The following is a 15,716-nucleotide window of genomic DNA, read 5'->3' on the forward strand; positions in this document are numbered from 1 at the left end:
CGACCAGCTCTCCGAGCAGTCGGTATTGTATGAAATGTATTGTGGAAATGGCAGAGCGGCGTCTCAAGCCAAGGCACGCAGTATCAAGGGGCAGCTCCTCGCTTATCGACCAATTCGCTTAACGACCTAGTCGCAGGAACGGAACTCGGTCGTTAAGTGAGGAGTGCCTGTATTATTCAGTCTAAGATTGAAGCAAAACCAAATATAACTTCATTGGAATGAGTTAAAAAGTGGACAATAAGCTGAATAATAATAACAAATAATAATAATATAATAATAACAATAAGGTGAATACGAACCAAGTGTGCCCTTGTTGTGAAGAAGGCTAATGGCATACTGGGCTGCATTTTAGGAGCATTGCCAGCAGATCGAGGGAAGTGATTCTTCCCCTCTATTCAGCACTGGTGAGGCCACATCTGGAGTCCTGTATTTAGTTTTAGGCCCCTCACTAAAAAAGATGTGGACAAATTGGTGAGAGTCCAGCAGAGGGCAATGAAAATGTTTAGAGGGCTGGAGCATATGACTTCTGAGGACAGATTGAGGAAACTGGGCTTATTTAGTCTACAGAAAAGAAGACTGAGGGAGGATTTGATAACAAACTTAAACTACCTGAGCCTGGCTGAAAAGAGGATGGAGCTAGACTGTTCTCAGTGGTGGCAGATGACAGAACAAGGAGCAATGGTTTCAAGTTGCAGCAAGGGAAATTTAGGCTGGATAGTAGAAAATACTTTCTCACTAGGAGGGTGGTGAAGCACTGGAACAGGTTACCTCCATCAATACTGACCTTGTGAAGGAACACCTTGACAGGCTGGACACCTTCAAGTCAGCCAGCCATGACAGTTTACACCCCAGGGTACTCAAGGAGCTAGCAAGCATCATAGCTCAGCCTGTGGCACAGATCCTCAAGAACTCCTGGCACTCTGATGAAGTGCCCGAAGATTGGAAGAAGGCCAATATGGTGCCTATCTGCAAGAAAGGGAGGAAAGTGGAGCTGGCAAACTACAGGCCCATCAGCCTGACCTCTATCCCAGGGAAGGTCTTAGAAAAAATCATTAGAGAGGCCATTCTCAACTGACTGGCTGATGGCAACAACCTGAGCGATAGCCAGCATGGGTTTGTTGCAGGTAGGTCTTGCTTGACCAACCTTATTTCCTTTTATGACCAGGTGACCTATCACCCGGACTAGATAGAGGAGATAGATGTTGTATATCTTGACTTCAAAAAAGCCTTCGATCTGGTATCCCATGATTACCTCTTAGCAAAACTGGCCAATTGTGGCCTTGGGTCCACCACGATCTGCTGGCTGAGGAATTGTTTCCGTGGTCAGACCCAGATGGTGGTGGTTGACGGAAGTTAATCGTCACAGTGCGCTGTGACCAGTGCGGTCCCTCAAGACTCTGTCCTAGGGCCTATACTGTTTAACATTTTCATTAATGATGTGGACATTGGAGTCAGAAGTGGACTTGCCAAGTTCGCTGATGATACCAAACTTTGGGGTAAAGCATCCACACCTGAGGAGAAGAGGGTGATCCAGGCAGACCTTGACAAGCTCAGGAAATGGGCGCACGAGAACCTGATGGTGTTTAACACCGAAAAATGCAGGTTTTTCCACCTTGGGAGGAAAAACCTGCAGCATCCTTATAAGTTCGGCAGTGCTACGCTGGCTAGCGTTATGGATGAAAGGGACATGGGGGTCACGATTGACCACAAGATGAACATGTGCCTTCAATGTGATGCTGCGGCTAGTAAAGTGAGGAAAATACTGGCTTGCATCCATAGATGCTTCTCAAGCAAATCCCAGGACGCCATTCTCCCGTTGTACTCAGCCTTGGTGAGGCCACAGCTGGAGTATTGTGTCCAGTTTTGGACTCCACAATTCAAAAGGGATGTGAAGAAGCTTGAGAAAGTCCAGAGGAGAGCCACGCGCATGATCAGAGGTCAGGAAAACAGACCTTAAGACGACAGGCTGAGAGCTATGGGACTCTTTAGCCTGGAAAAGCACAGGCTCAGGGGCCACCTGTAAGTTTATCAGGGGTGTTCACCAGGATCTGGGGGAACGGTTGTTCACCAGAGCCCCCCAAGGGATGATGAGGTCAAACGGTTATAAACTCCTGCAAGACCATTTCAGGCTGGACATAAGGCAGAACTTCTTTACTGTCTGAACCCCCAAGGTCTGGAATAGCCTGCCACCAGAGGTGGTTCAAGCACCTACATTGAACGCCTTCAAGAGAAAATTGGATGTTTATCTTGCTGGGATCCCATGACCCCTGCTGACTTCCTGCCCCTGGGGCAGGGGGCTGGACTCGATGATCTTCCGAGGTCCCTTCCAGCCCTAATGTCTATGAAATCTAGAGAGGTGGTGGAATCTCAATCCTTGGAGGTTTTTAAGGCCCAGCAAGACAACTTTATTGTAAGTTGGGGTGGTTGAGCTTTTTTTAGAGGAGCTGCAGGTTCAGTTACTTATAACCATTTGAGCAGATGGTTCATATGCTGTGTGGGGAACAAGTGCCCCTTTCCCTCCATTCCTGCTTTTCTTTTCTCCTGGTGTTAATATGACCATGACCATGTCAGCCCAAAGAGAAAGAAAGAAACCAGGGGCCTATTTTTTGAGCAGCTCTGCTGCCTCAGTGCCCAGACCAGCCCTGTTCCTACTGAGGGTGCCACACTAAATGTTATTGTGATGCGATCAGAAGAGGCAATGGAGTCACTGAGCCTGAAAGCCTACCTCTGTTCTCATGGGATGCACTGCATGGGGCTGTTGGGCTGTGTTCCCCCCTTGGCTGGTAGTCTTTAGGGGCATTCTCACTTAGTGCGTGCTCGCTCGCAGATCCCAGCCCACACTCTTACCAGATTTGTGTTTGCAATGTTCCACAGGACTTGTGCTCTTTGGCTCACTCTGCCTCAGAACACTGAGCCTTGTGTCCATGGTATCCTCCGGGGCCAGTCTCCTCCCCACATGTTGCAAAGTGTGTTCATTTATGCACAGAACAGATGTGGCTCTGGGACACAAGCATGTGCCACTTGGGACCACTGATCTAGGATTTGGGCCCTGATTTAGCAGTGGCTTGAATAGGCACTAGTCCTAAGTACAGGGCTAGCTGCATTGCAGTCACTGGGCCTGGAGTTGGGCATGCGCACAAGGATCTCTCTGGACTGGGGCTTACGGGTGTGTGGGAACCCGGGACATGCCTTGCTTGTCTATGCCAGGCTTGGCAGTGCACTCCTGCCCATGGGGTCCATCCTGAACCAGGAGTGCACTCACTCAGCCACATGCCTACTCTGAAACAGGTCCTGAAGCCCCAGAGATGTCTAGGGTATGTGAGCCCCTGGCTAAGGTCAAAGGCTGTGCTTAAGCAGTTGGGTCAGGGATCTCTGGATGTGGGTGGAATTGACTGTTCACACCCAGGGGTCTCCAGCCTGAGACATGGAAGTTGCAGCAGTAAAGTGCTTTTTTTCCCTCAGCATCAGCTGCTCTTAGGGGATGAGGGGGATTGCCTCAGCATGGTCCCACCACTGAGGCACCTGTGTCCCTCAGAGCAGAGCAGCAGCTGTATTTTCTGAGTATGTCTCCTAGCACAGCTTTGGGGACATTGCGTATGGGAAAGACCAGGTCCTAGAGGCCCTCAAACAGAAACAACCAACAGCCTCTCCTAGTCAAAGTCTCTGGGAGCTGGGAGAGAGGTGATAAGTCTGTATGTAAAAGGGACAGCCTCTGGCTTTCAGGACAGACAAATGCAGCTCCATTGACCCTCCTTCTGAACTGCTTCTGTTCTCCCATTCATCACTGCACAGATGCATCACGCAAGGCTGTTTTCTTTTCTGGACTCACCATCCTCTCTGAGTGGCTCATACACGGGTACTGCCTCTGCCTTGGCCCTTTGGGGACCTGGCCAGGGAGACCTTTTGGAGCTGTCTCCAGACATGCTGGTAGGTTGGTGCCTCCCTGAGCATTTGGGATGAAAGTTTCATTTCTGTCAGTGCTGGGGAAATATTCAACTTTAGGAGGGACTATATAAGGTGACTATTCATTTCCCCTCTCTTGTCCCTGGCACCAGTAAAACTTGGAAGGTGAATCTCTTTGCATGTGCTGATGGATGCCATCTTCCATCTGCCAGGGATGGGCCAGGCTGTCACCTTAGCTGGTCATTAGGGTCTGTGAGGAGACTGAGGGTTACTGCATAGATACCAGGTGCCTGGAGTAGGCAGCTTATAGGAGAAACCCAGTTGGGCAAAGTCATAACAGTAGGAAGGTGATCAGGGGAGGGGAGATTCCTTCTCATACTGGGATACCCATTACTCAAGTTTACAGTGTCCTCTGCCTGCTCTGTCTCCTCTGTTCTGCCCTAGAAAATGCAGCAGGTTTGAAAATGTGTCACCTGATGGCTGTGACTCCTGACTTCCACTTGTGCACACAGGGCCAGGTCATGTGTGAGAACAGATGGGCAGCGAGCTCAGGGATGAACATCTTCTTATGTGCTGTGCTGCTTGGTGGGAGCTCTGGGGAAGGGGAAAATACAAAGCCTTTGCTTTTAGCTGCCTCTCCCCCAGTGCACATGGATGGAAGATGCATCCAGGGGCTGGACCTGGCGTTTCCTTCTGCTGGTTTAGTGTATGTCTCTGCCCTGGCAGCAGTCTCAGCCTGACCCATTCACTGAGAAATACATCATGATGCATCTTATGTAAAACTAAGGAAGTGATACGCCCGCTGTACTCAGCACTGGTGAGACCGCAGTTGGAGTACTGTGTCCAGTTCTGAGCACTGCACTTCAATAAGGACGTAGAAAAACTTGAGAGGGTCCAGAAAAGAGCCACCTGTATGATCAGGGATGTGCAAGGCAAGCCATATAGTTTCATAGTTTCATAGTTGGTAGGGTTGGAAGGGGCCTGAGCAGATCATCAAGTCCGACCCCCTGCCATGGCAGGAAAGAGTACTGGGGTCAAATGACCCCAGCAAGGTGTTCATCTAACTTCCTCTTAAAGACCCCCAGGGTAGGAGCCAGCACTTCTCTTGGAAGTTGGTTCCAGATCCTAACCACCCTGACAGTGAAGGAGCGCCTCCTGATGTCTAGTCTGAATCTATCCTCTGCCAGCTTGTGACTGTTATTTCTAGTCACTCCTGGGAGTGCTGGGGGGAACAGGGACTCCCCCAATGCCTGCTGGTCACCTCTGACTAGGTTGTAACAGGCCACTAGATCCCCCCTCAGCCTTCTCTTGTGGAGGCTGAGCAGGTTCAGGTCCCTGAGCCTCTCCTCATAGGGCCTGCCCTGCTGCCCCCTGACCATGCAAGTGGCCCTCCTCTGGACCCTCTCCATGTTGTCCACATCCTTTCTGAAGTGCGGCGCCCAGACCTGGATGCAGTACTCCAATTGCGGCCTGACCAGTGTCGCATAGAGGGGGAGGATCACCTCCTTGGACCTGCTCGAGATGCATCTGTGGATGCATGACAAGGTGTGGTTGGCCTTCCTGACCACATCCCCACACTGTTGGCCCATGTTCAATTTGGCATCAATAATGACTCCAAGATCCTTTTCTGCCTCTGCACTGATGAGAAGGGAGTTCCCCAGCCTGTAGGTATGCTGCTGGTTCTTCCTCCCCAGGTGCAGCACCTTGCACTTGTCAGTGTTGAAACCCATCCTGTTCTCATCGGTCTACCCCTGTAACCTGTCTAGGTCTGATTGCAGCCTATTCCTCCCTTCTAGCGTGCCCACTTCTCCCCACATCTTAGTGTCATCTGTGAATTTGAACAGGGTGCTTTTTACCCCCTTGTCCAAGTCGCTGATGAAGATGTTGAACAGTGCAGGCCCGAGGACCAAGCCCTGGGGGACCCCACTGCCCACATCCCTCCAGGTCAAATAAGACCCGTCCACCACCACTCTCTGGGTGCGGCCCTCTGGCCAACTAGTGACCCATTTGACTGTGTAGGTGTTGACGCCACAGTCCCCTAGTTTTTTAATGAGAATGGGGTGAGAGACAGTGTCGAAGGCCTTCCTAAAGTCCAGGAAGACTACGTCCACTGCTACCCCTGCATCTAAGGATTTTGTGACCTGGTCATAGAAGGCCACCAGGTTGGTCTGACAGGACCTGCCTCTAATGAACCTGTGCTGTTTGCCCCTAAGCATAATCTCCCCTGCTGGCCCTTCATGGACATGTGCTATGATAATTCTCTCAAAAAACTTACCCAGGATTGAGGTAAGACTAACTGGCCTATTGTTTCCTGGGTCCTCCTTTCTCCCTTTTTTGAAAATGGGAACCATATTGGCTCTTTTCTAGTCCTCTGGCACCACGCCAGAGCACCACGAGTGCTCGTAAAGCCGTGCCAGGTATCCCACAATGACCTCTGCTAATTCCCTCAGCACTCTGGGGTGGAGATCATCAGGACCAGCTGATTTAAATACGTCCAGTCCCTCCAGAAGTTCCCTGACTAGATCCTCACTGACCCTAGGCCTGGGTGCGCCTCCCCTGGGACCTATGGGGGTCCCGGTGGGTGGGGAGGTGACCCGGTCCCTGCTCAGGAAAATGGAGGCAAAGAAATTGTTAAATAGATTAGCTTTGTCATCCGGTGTGACGACCAGATTTCCTAGCATGTCTTGCAGAGGCCCCACGTTACCCGGTACCTTCTTTTTGCCCCCGTGTATTTAAAAAACGACTTCTTGTTGTCCTTGATCTGGGTTGCTAGTCCCAGTTCCATCTCCACCTTGGCCTTCCTGACCATCCTCCTGCAGCCCCGAACAACTGAGGTGTAATTCTCCCTGGTGGTGGCCCCTCCCTTCCAGTGGGTGTACACCTCCTTTTTAGCTAGGAGACATTCCCGTATGCTTTTGGTGAGCCCTGCGGGCTTTTGTGCCCTCTTGCCCCCCTTGATCCGTGTTGGGATTACCTCCCTTTGGGCTTGGAGGATCGTCTCCTTAAGGACAACCACTCTTCTTGGACACCCAACTCCTCTCCCCTCTGAGACCTCAGTACCTCCCTGACTATTTTCCTTACCTCATTGAAATCCGCCCTCCTGAAGTCCAGGGCTGCTGCCTTGCTGCAGGTCTTTGCCACCATGCACTGGATGGTGAACTCCAGCAGACGATGATAGCTATCGCCCAGGTGGTCGAGCACCCACAGCCCCCTCACCAGGTCATGGCCCATGGCCAGGACCAGATCCAACAAGGCGTCTCCCCTGGTGGGGCTGTGCACCTCCTGGGATAGATGGAGGTCCTGTATTTCGGCTAGGAACCTATGTGAACAGTCAGACCTGGCTGACTGCTCTTCCCAGCAGATGTCTGGAAAGTTCAGGTCACCCATGATGACCATGTCCTTTGACCTAACTACCTTGGTGAGCTGACTTAAGAATTCCCGGTCTAGCTCTTTCCCCTGGTTGGGTGGCCTATAGAAGACCCCCACCGTTAAGTCCCTTTCCCCTCGACTTCTTTGTATTCTAACCCAGAGCACTTCAGTGTGCCCCTCCTCTGACCCCGTGCTACTTGTTGAGGATGTGTATTCCTCCTTGATGTAGAGCGCCACACCCCCACCTTTCCTCCCTGTCCTGTCCCTCCTATACAGCCTATAGCCCTTGATATTCACTGGCCAGTCATGCGTTGGGTCCCACCACATTTCTGTGAGCCCCACTATGTCTGGGTTGGTGTCAGCTAGCAGGAGGGCAAGCTCCTCCTGCTTGTTCCCCATACTACGAGCGTTTGTGTAGAGGCATTTGAGGCCTCCTGAAGATGTGTACACTGGCCCCCTAATTTCTGTACTCCCAGGCCCCTGTTGCTTACCTGGGTATTTGTTCTGCTCGTCGTCGGTCTAGGCTGGACTGTTCTTGTGGGTGATGCTTGGTTTAGTGGTCCAAGGCCTCCTCCGCCCTTGTCTTCCCCTTCCCCTGATGAGCCTAGTTTAAAGCCTGCTGGAGGAGATCCGCCAACTTCTTGAACCACATTCAAGAAGGATGCGGATAACCTGGAGAGGGTACAGAGAAGGGCAACTCGTATGGTCAAGGGCCTGCAGACCAAGCCCTACGAGGAGAGACTAGAGAAACTGGACCTTTTCAGCCTCCGCAAGAGAAGGTTGAGAGGCGACCTTGTGGCTGCCTATAAGTTCATCACGGGGGCACAGAAGGCAATTCGTGAGGATTTATTCACCAAGGCGCCCCCGGGGGTTACAAGAAACAATGGCCACAAGCTAGTAGAGAGCAGATTTAGACTGGACATAAGGAAGAACTTCTTCACAGTTCGAGTGGCCAAGGTCTGGAACGGGCTCCCAAGGGAGGTGGTGCTCTCCCCTACCCTGGGGGTCTTCAAGAGGAGGTTAGACGAGTATCTAGCTGGGGTCATCTAGACCCAGCACTCTTTCCTGCTTATGTAGGGGGTCAGACTTGATGATCTATTGAGGTCCCTTCCGACCCTAACATCTATGAATCTATGAACCTAGAAGAGAACACACACTTACTTTTTGGGGAAAGGTGATGCCCATCCCACCCAAGCATGTCTCTCGTCCTGATGTGCGGGTTGTTGTCTAGGAAGCCAAAGCCCACCTCAAGACACCATTTCCGAAGCCTTCGGTTGATCTCTCTGATGCAGGTCTTGTGTCACCTTCCACATCCACTCACTGGTAGGACAGAAGAGAATACCACCTGTGCCCCTATCTCCCTCAGCACACCCCCCAGAGCGTGGTAGTCCGTCATCAGATGATCAGGGCTCCTCCTGGCCTCATCATTAGTGCCCACATGAATTAGGACTATGGGGTAGTAATCGGTGGGCTGGATCATGGCCTGGATCATCCCCGTCACATCCTGAATCTTTGCTCCGGGCAGGCAGTAGACCTCGCATGTCAAGGGTTCCTGGCGACAGATGGGACCCTCTGTACCTCTCAGGATGGAGTCACCTATGACAATCACTTGACGTTTCCTCCTCTGGGTCTGCTCAGTTCCTTCAGCCTGTTCAGGAAAGGCTGAGGAAAGGATGAGGGACCTGGGCCTTTTCAGCCTAAAGAAGACAAGGTTGAGAGGAGACTTGATAGTGGCTTACCGCTATATCAGAAGAGTGCATCATGAGCTCGGTGAACAACTATTCACGAGGGCTGCGCGAAGCTTCGGGTGCTGATTTGATTTGGATTCCCCCCCTCCCGGGACTAACTGCAGCAGCCTCAGGGCTTCAGGGGGCTTGTGGAAGAGCCCCCCACGTGGTGTAGGGCAGTGGGGGGCAGTGGGGATCACCCCCCACTGGGCAGGAACTGGTGAGTCTGGGATTTTTGTTTTGTTTGGTTTTTGTTTTTTTTCTTAAAGGGCTGGAGCTGGAGCAGGTGGGGCAGCTGTGGGGTGGCTGGGACATGGGGGGTGGTGGTGTCAGGGGGCTCATGGCAGAGACCCCTATACAGTGTGGGGCAGTGTGGGGCAGCAGGGATCGCCCCCTGCCTGGCAGCACATGGTGAGTTGGAGCTTTTTGTTTCAAAGCTGGGGTGGGCCGGGCAGTAGGGCTGTGCAAAATTTCAACGGCTATTTCATTTTAACATGGTTTAGACCAATTATGAGGTCAAAACAGCAAAATTGAAATGAAACAAGGGCCCTTGAAATAGCCTCAAAACAAAACAAGGCTGGTCGGAACATTTTGAAAGTCGAAATGTTTCTACCATAGGCTGGGGATGGGAAGTCAGTCCAGCTGGGCTGACATCCCTTCCCCAGCACAAGATCCGGTAGGGGGTGGGAGGCAACCCAGCTAGGCTGCTTCCCGGTCCTCTGTGCTAGATCATGCTGGGGGGCAGCAAGGCAGCCCAGCTAAGCTGCCTTCCCATCCCCTGTGCTAGATTTCACTGGGGGTGGGAGGCACCACAGCTATCGCACCAGGGGGTGGTGAGGCAGCCCAGCTGGGCTGCCTCGCCACCCCAAGCATGATCTAGTGCAAGGGATGGGGAAAGCAGCCCAGCTGGGCTGCCTCTTGCCCCTGGCATGATCTAGCGCTGGGGATGGGAAGTTAGCCCAGCTGGTCTGACTTCCCATCCCCAGTGAAACTCGAAACAGCGTTGAAACAGCCTTTCTGTTTCGATGGAACAGAATGGAACAGCTGTTTTGACACAAAATGAAATTTGAGGCTCAACATTGTTTTGTTGAACCATCGAAACTCAACAGCACCATTCTGTTTCACTTTTCGCACAGCCCTACTAGGCAGCTGTTGCCAGGCTGGGAGAGCGGGCGGGGGATGGATCTGGGTGATTTGGAGATTTGTCTGTGTCCTGGGGGTGGTCAGGCCACACCCTGGGGGCTTTGGGAGTGGGTGCCTTGTATAAAAACACAAAAACAAGAAAACTACTTACATGCAACAGGACACTCGGCACTGCAGGAATGAAGAGGGGAGCCCGTGTGGGTTACAAGCCATGCTTTACTCAGCTGAGACCAGCTGGTGATATCACAGGCAATCACCAGCTGGCAGAAACAAAAAGGATCACCATGGGAGGAGCGGGGAGAGCAGTTGAGCTGGCGGAGGCTCTCTACACTGCCGGCGGCCAGTGCCTGCATAGAGAAGGAGGATCTGGACAGGGAGCAGGAACAGAGGTGGCAGGAGCTCTCAGCTTGGGCGGTGGAGGACTAGAGTCCTGAGGACTGTGGGACGCCAGAGGCAGGAAGCTTCAGACTATGCTGAGGGAGAGTGGCATCACAAGCTGCACTTGACAGGGTGAAGGAAGTGACAGCCCAGAAGAAGGAGCCATAGCAGACGCAGGGGAGAGGACGGGTCATCTCCCTGAATGCTCCCAGGTACCGGGTACTGAAGACGGGTTGGCAGGGATGGTGCTGAAGAAACTCCCCAGTAAGGGCGACGAAGGGACCCCATCATATCCTGACCATAGGGCCGGTGGAACAACCCAATAGGTCACCCAGATCCTTATTTCATTCCGTTCATTTTTTTTTCTTTTCCCCCTTTTGGAGGGGGTGTGGTGATGCGGCGAGTAGGCTGCATGAATTAAGTCTCTTAGCTTAGAAAGGGCCTTGGCATGGGGAAGTGAGTGCGGCAGAGGAATGCCGGAGTTGCAGCTTCCTTTCTTTCTTTTTTTTGTTTCACGTTTCTTTTTTTGTTTCCCCGTTTTGAGGGGTCCCAGAGCAGGTAGAGCTTGTGTAACTAGTAGGGCTGTGGGCCTCCGCAGGAGTAAAACACTCAGGACTTGGAACCCAAGGGAAGCATCAGAGTCAAGGACACAACTTTGGGGGTCGGTCTCGATGATCTATTGAGGTCCTTTCCAACCCTAACATCTATGAACCTATGAAACTACACTGGAGGAATGGCCACCTCAAGACCTAGTGTCCCGCTGGAGGTTGGCGTAAGCCTGGGGTGTAGGGCAGATGGAGCCCCATGGATGGCCATCAAGTGGAGTACCCACCACTGAGGGACCTCCAGCGGCTCACCCCCACCCCCACTTGTATTACATTCAAAGTCGTGGCAGACGAGTTTAGGGGCGGCCACTGAGGCAATATAGACCTACCTCAGGGGCCACATGAAACATTGGTATGTCTGTCACTGGCCGCCCGGGCCAAGGCAGCGTGTGAACGGCTGCTCGAGGCCAGGCGGGCACAGTCTGATTCAGCGGCAGCCGAATCTCTGAATCAGATTCGACCAAATTGATTCAGAACAGTGATTCGAATCACTGAATTGAATTGAATCACTGTCCCCTGAATTGGCTGAATTCAAAGCAAATACTAGCCACTTTGTACAGGCCTACTGTTCACTAGAGCACCCCTGGGGAAGACCAGGACCAATGGACACATACTCCTGGAAGGCTGTTTCAGGATAACTAAAAATTGTTTTTCATATACTTAGGGAGTAAAAGGAAGGCCCAGGGCGGTATAGGATCACTACTGAATGGGCAAAAGCAATTGGTGACAGAGAGATCAAGGCTGAACTCCTCAATGAGTTCTTCACCTCAGTATTCTTAAATGAGGGGCGAAACAAGTCTCACAATGGAATCGTAGAGAGATAACAGCAGGGCACCAGACTACCAAGCATTGACCCTGAGATAGTGCAGAGTCACTTGGAAGGACTGGATGCTTTTAAGTCGGCAGGCCCAGATGAGCTCCATCCGAGGGTACTGAAGGCACTGGCTGGTGTCATTGCACAGCCACTGGCAAGAATATTTGAGCGCTCGTGGAGCACGGGCCAGGTCCTGGAGGTCTGGAAAAGGGCCAACGTGGTCCCTATTTTCAAGAAGGGTAGGAAGGAGGATCCAAGCAACTACAGGCCAATCAGTCTCACATCCATCCTTGGTAAAGTCTTTGAAAAGATTATTAAGGCTCATACATGTGAGAGCTCAGCAGGAAATATTATGCTGAGGGGAAACCAGCACGGGTTCATAGCAGGTAGATCATACCTGACTAATCTAGTCTCTTTTTATGACTGGGTTACAAAACATCTGGACGCAGGAGTAGGGGTTAACATCGTTTACTTAGACTTCAGGAAGGGCTTCGATACAGTATCCCACCCCATATTGGTGAGCAAATTAAGAGGCTATGACTTGGATGATTACACAGTCTGATGGGTGGCAAATTGGCTAGAGGGTTGTACCCAGAGAGTGGTGGTGGATGGGTCATTATCGACCTGGAAGGACGTGGGCAGTGGGGTCCCACAATACTCGGTCCTTGGACCGATACTCTTCAATGTCTTCATCAGTGACTTGGATAAGGGAGTGAAGTATACTCTGTCCAAGTTTGTGGATGATATGAAACTGTGGGGAGAAGTGGACACACCGGAAGGCAGGGAACAACTACAGGCAGACCTGGACAGGTTGGACAAATGGGCAGAACACAATAGAACTCAATTTAACAAGGAGAAATGCAAAGTGCTGCACCTAGGGAGGAAAAATGTCCAGCACACCTACTGCTTAGGAAATTACCTGCTCAGCAGCACAGAAGCAGAAAGGGATCTCAGAGTCCTAGTGGACTCCAAGATGAACATGAGTCGTCAGTGTGACAAAGTCATCAGCAACGCTAACTGCACTTTATCGTGCATCAGCAGATGCATGACAAACAGAACCAAGGAGGTGATACTTCCCCTCTATCGGGCGCTGGTCAGACCGCAGTTGGAATACTGCGTCCAGTTTTGGGCACCGCACTTTAAGAGGGATGTGGATAACCTGGAGAGGGTCCAGAGAAGGGCTACTGGTATTGTTAAGGGCTTGCAGGCCAAGCCCTACGAGGAGAGACTAGGGCACTTGGACCTCTTCAGCCTCCGCAAGAGAAGGTTGAGAGGAGACCTTGTGGCTGCCTATAAACTCATCATGGGGGCGCAGAAGGGAATTGGTGAGGCTCTACTCACCAAGGCGTCCCCGGGGGTTACAAGAAATAATGGCCACAAGCTAGCAGAGAGCAGATTTAGACGACATTAGGAAGAACTTCTTCACAGTTCGAGTGGCCAAGGTCTGGAACGGGCTCCCAAGGGAGGTGGTGCTCTCCCCTACCCTGGGGGTCTTCAAGAGGAGGTTAGATATGCATCTAGCTGGGGTCATCTAGACCCAGCACTCTTTCCTGCCTATGCAGGGGGTCGGACTCGTTGATCTATTGAGGTCCCTTCCGACCCTAACATCTACGAATCTATGAGGCCACCTAAGAGTTGTCCTCTCTATGGGCTCTGTCAAACAAACGAGAGACTAAGGTCTGTGAGTGGATACAGAAGGATACTCCAGAGCAGTCTTGCTGGTGCACTACTGGGTCTGGAGCAGAGTGGGGTGCATGGGCTACTCAAGAATGTCCTGCCAGGGGACACTGCTCCTGCCTGTGAACATTCCCTTTGATCTCTGTTTCTCTCCTCATGGGGACAGCCCCAGGTCAGCATGAGAAATGGCAATGATATATTGGTGATTGAATTCATCCTGGTTGGATTCTCTCTACCCCCACAGCTGCGCTATGCCCTGTTCACAGTTTTTCTCCTCATTTACATCATTGCACTGATTGCTAACGTACTCATCTTGATGGCCATCTGCTGAACAGTGCTCTGTACACCCCCATGTACTTCTTCCCATTCATCCTCTCGCTCTCTGAGACTTGCTACTGTGGAAGAAGAAAACCCCAGGCCTTAATTTCTGCTGACTTCTTGCAGCTAGTGCACTGATTGCTAATGCTTGCTTTTTCCTGCCTATTTTACAATCTGCTCTTTCTCCCACCCTTTTCCCTTGTTGAGCTGAGTAGGCCTATGAGGTCAATAGGTCAAACCACAGTTTATGCCCTCTTGCAGCTTTCTGGTTCAAACCAGTTTTCTGTCCGACTTGTAATATCTTGCATCATGTGACCTGAATTGAAACATATAAAAGCTTGCTTTAACTGTCTGTTCAGGGGGGCCATGCGGAACTGATAAGAGGAAGCTCTGTCTGTTCAGTGTCCTCCCCTGCAGCTGCTTGTATAATAAAGAATCTCTGACAACTTCAAAACCAAACAACAAAGTGAAGCTTGTTTCTTCCACACTACACCTTTGTTGTCATCCTCAACATGCTGGTCACCCTGCTGTATGGGGAGAGACCCATCTCCTGGGCTGGCTGTGTTCTGCAGATGTACTTCTTCATGGCTTTGGCTGAAAAAAATTTCTCCCTGCTGGTAGTGATGTGCTGAGATAGCTACATGGCTATCTGCAATCCCCTGCGCTACCCAGTGCTGATGAACCCATGTGTCTGTGCCCAGCTGGTAGCTGCCTGCATTTTTGGTGCCTTCCTGTTCCCAGTTTTAATGGTTTACCTCATATTCCACCTGCTATACTACAGACCCAACAGGATTGCCCATTTCTTCTCCACCTGGCCTGTAATGACTGAAAATGGTGAGGTGCATCATTACATGTTACATAAAACATTTGTTTCTTCTAATTTAAAGAAACTACAAACAGTACTAAAATGCCAGGCGCCTGGGTCTGTATCATTCAGTTTAAGATTGAAGCAAAAACAAATATAACTTTATTGGCCTGACCATTAATTTGCTTTATCATATGTAGTGTTTTAAACACAGCAAAGTAGGCAAAAATAATCCAAAGAAGTTATTTCATTAGTCTGGTAGTCATCAGAATTAAATCTACATCTCTTAGGGCATGTCTATATGAGACACGTTAATGTACATTACCCTAAGTTAGTGCACATTACAGGTGTTCATCTACACATGGGAATCCTTAATACACTTTAACTTAGGCTAATCACATCTAAATTTGATACCTGCAAATGCAGGTATCAAATTTAGGCGCGATAAGTTAATGCGCATTAATGCACATGAAGATGTGACCTGGCACTAACTTTAGTGCCAGGTCTGTCCTGCCACTAGGGGGCCAGCCTGAGCCCAGCCCCAGGGAATATCCAGGGGCTGGAGTGCTAGGCACCTGCCTTGGGGCCCTGCCCCCTAGCCCTTCCCCACTACTACCCACCACTCTGGGCTTGAAGACCCAAAAGATTGTAAATAGTCTCTCCCGTGTACAGTAAAAGCTGCCTTAACCGGCACCTTATAAGCCAACATGCTCTATTAACCTGCATGCCAGCTTGTAAGGTAAAAGTGAAACCGGAAGTGCCCACCATGGCACTTCTGGTTTTGCTGAGCCCCTACAGCTCGGGGGGGGGGGGGAGGGGGGGTAAGGTAAAAGCGCTTTAAGGTAAAAGTGAAACCGGAAGTGCCCACCATGGCACTTCTGGTTTTGCTGAGCCCCCACAGCCTGGAGCAAAGCAGGCTGTGCGGGGCCTCCCTCCCTGTTCCTCAGGACCCGCGGGAGGGGAGGTGATTCAGCGGG

Source organism: Alligator mississippiensis, chromosome 8 (genome assembly GCF_030867095.1).
Source record: "Alligator mississippiensis isolate rAllMis1 chromosome 8, rAllMis1, whole genome shotgun sequence".
In the NCBI taxonomy this organism is placed as follows: Eukaryota; Metazoa; Chordata; order Crocodylia; family Alligatoridae; genus Alligator; species Alligator mississippiensis.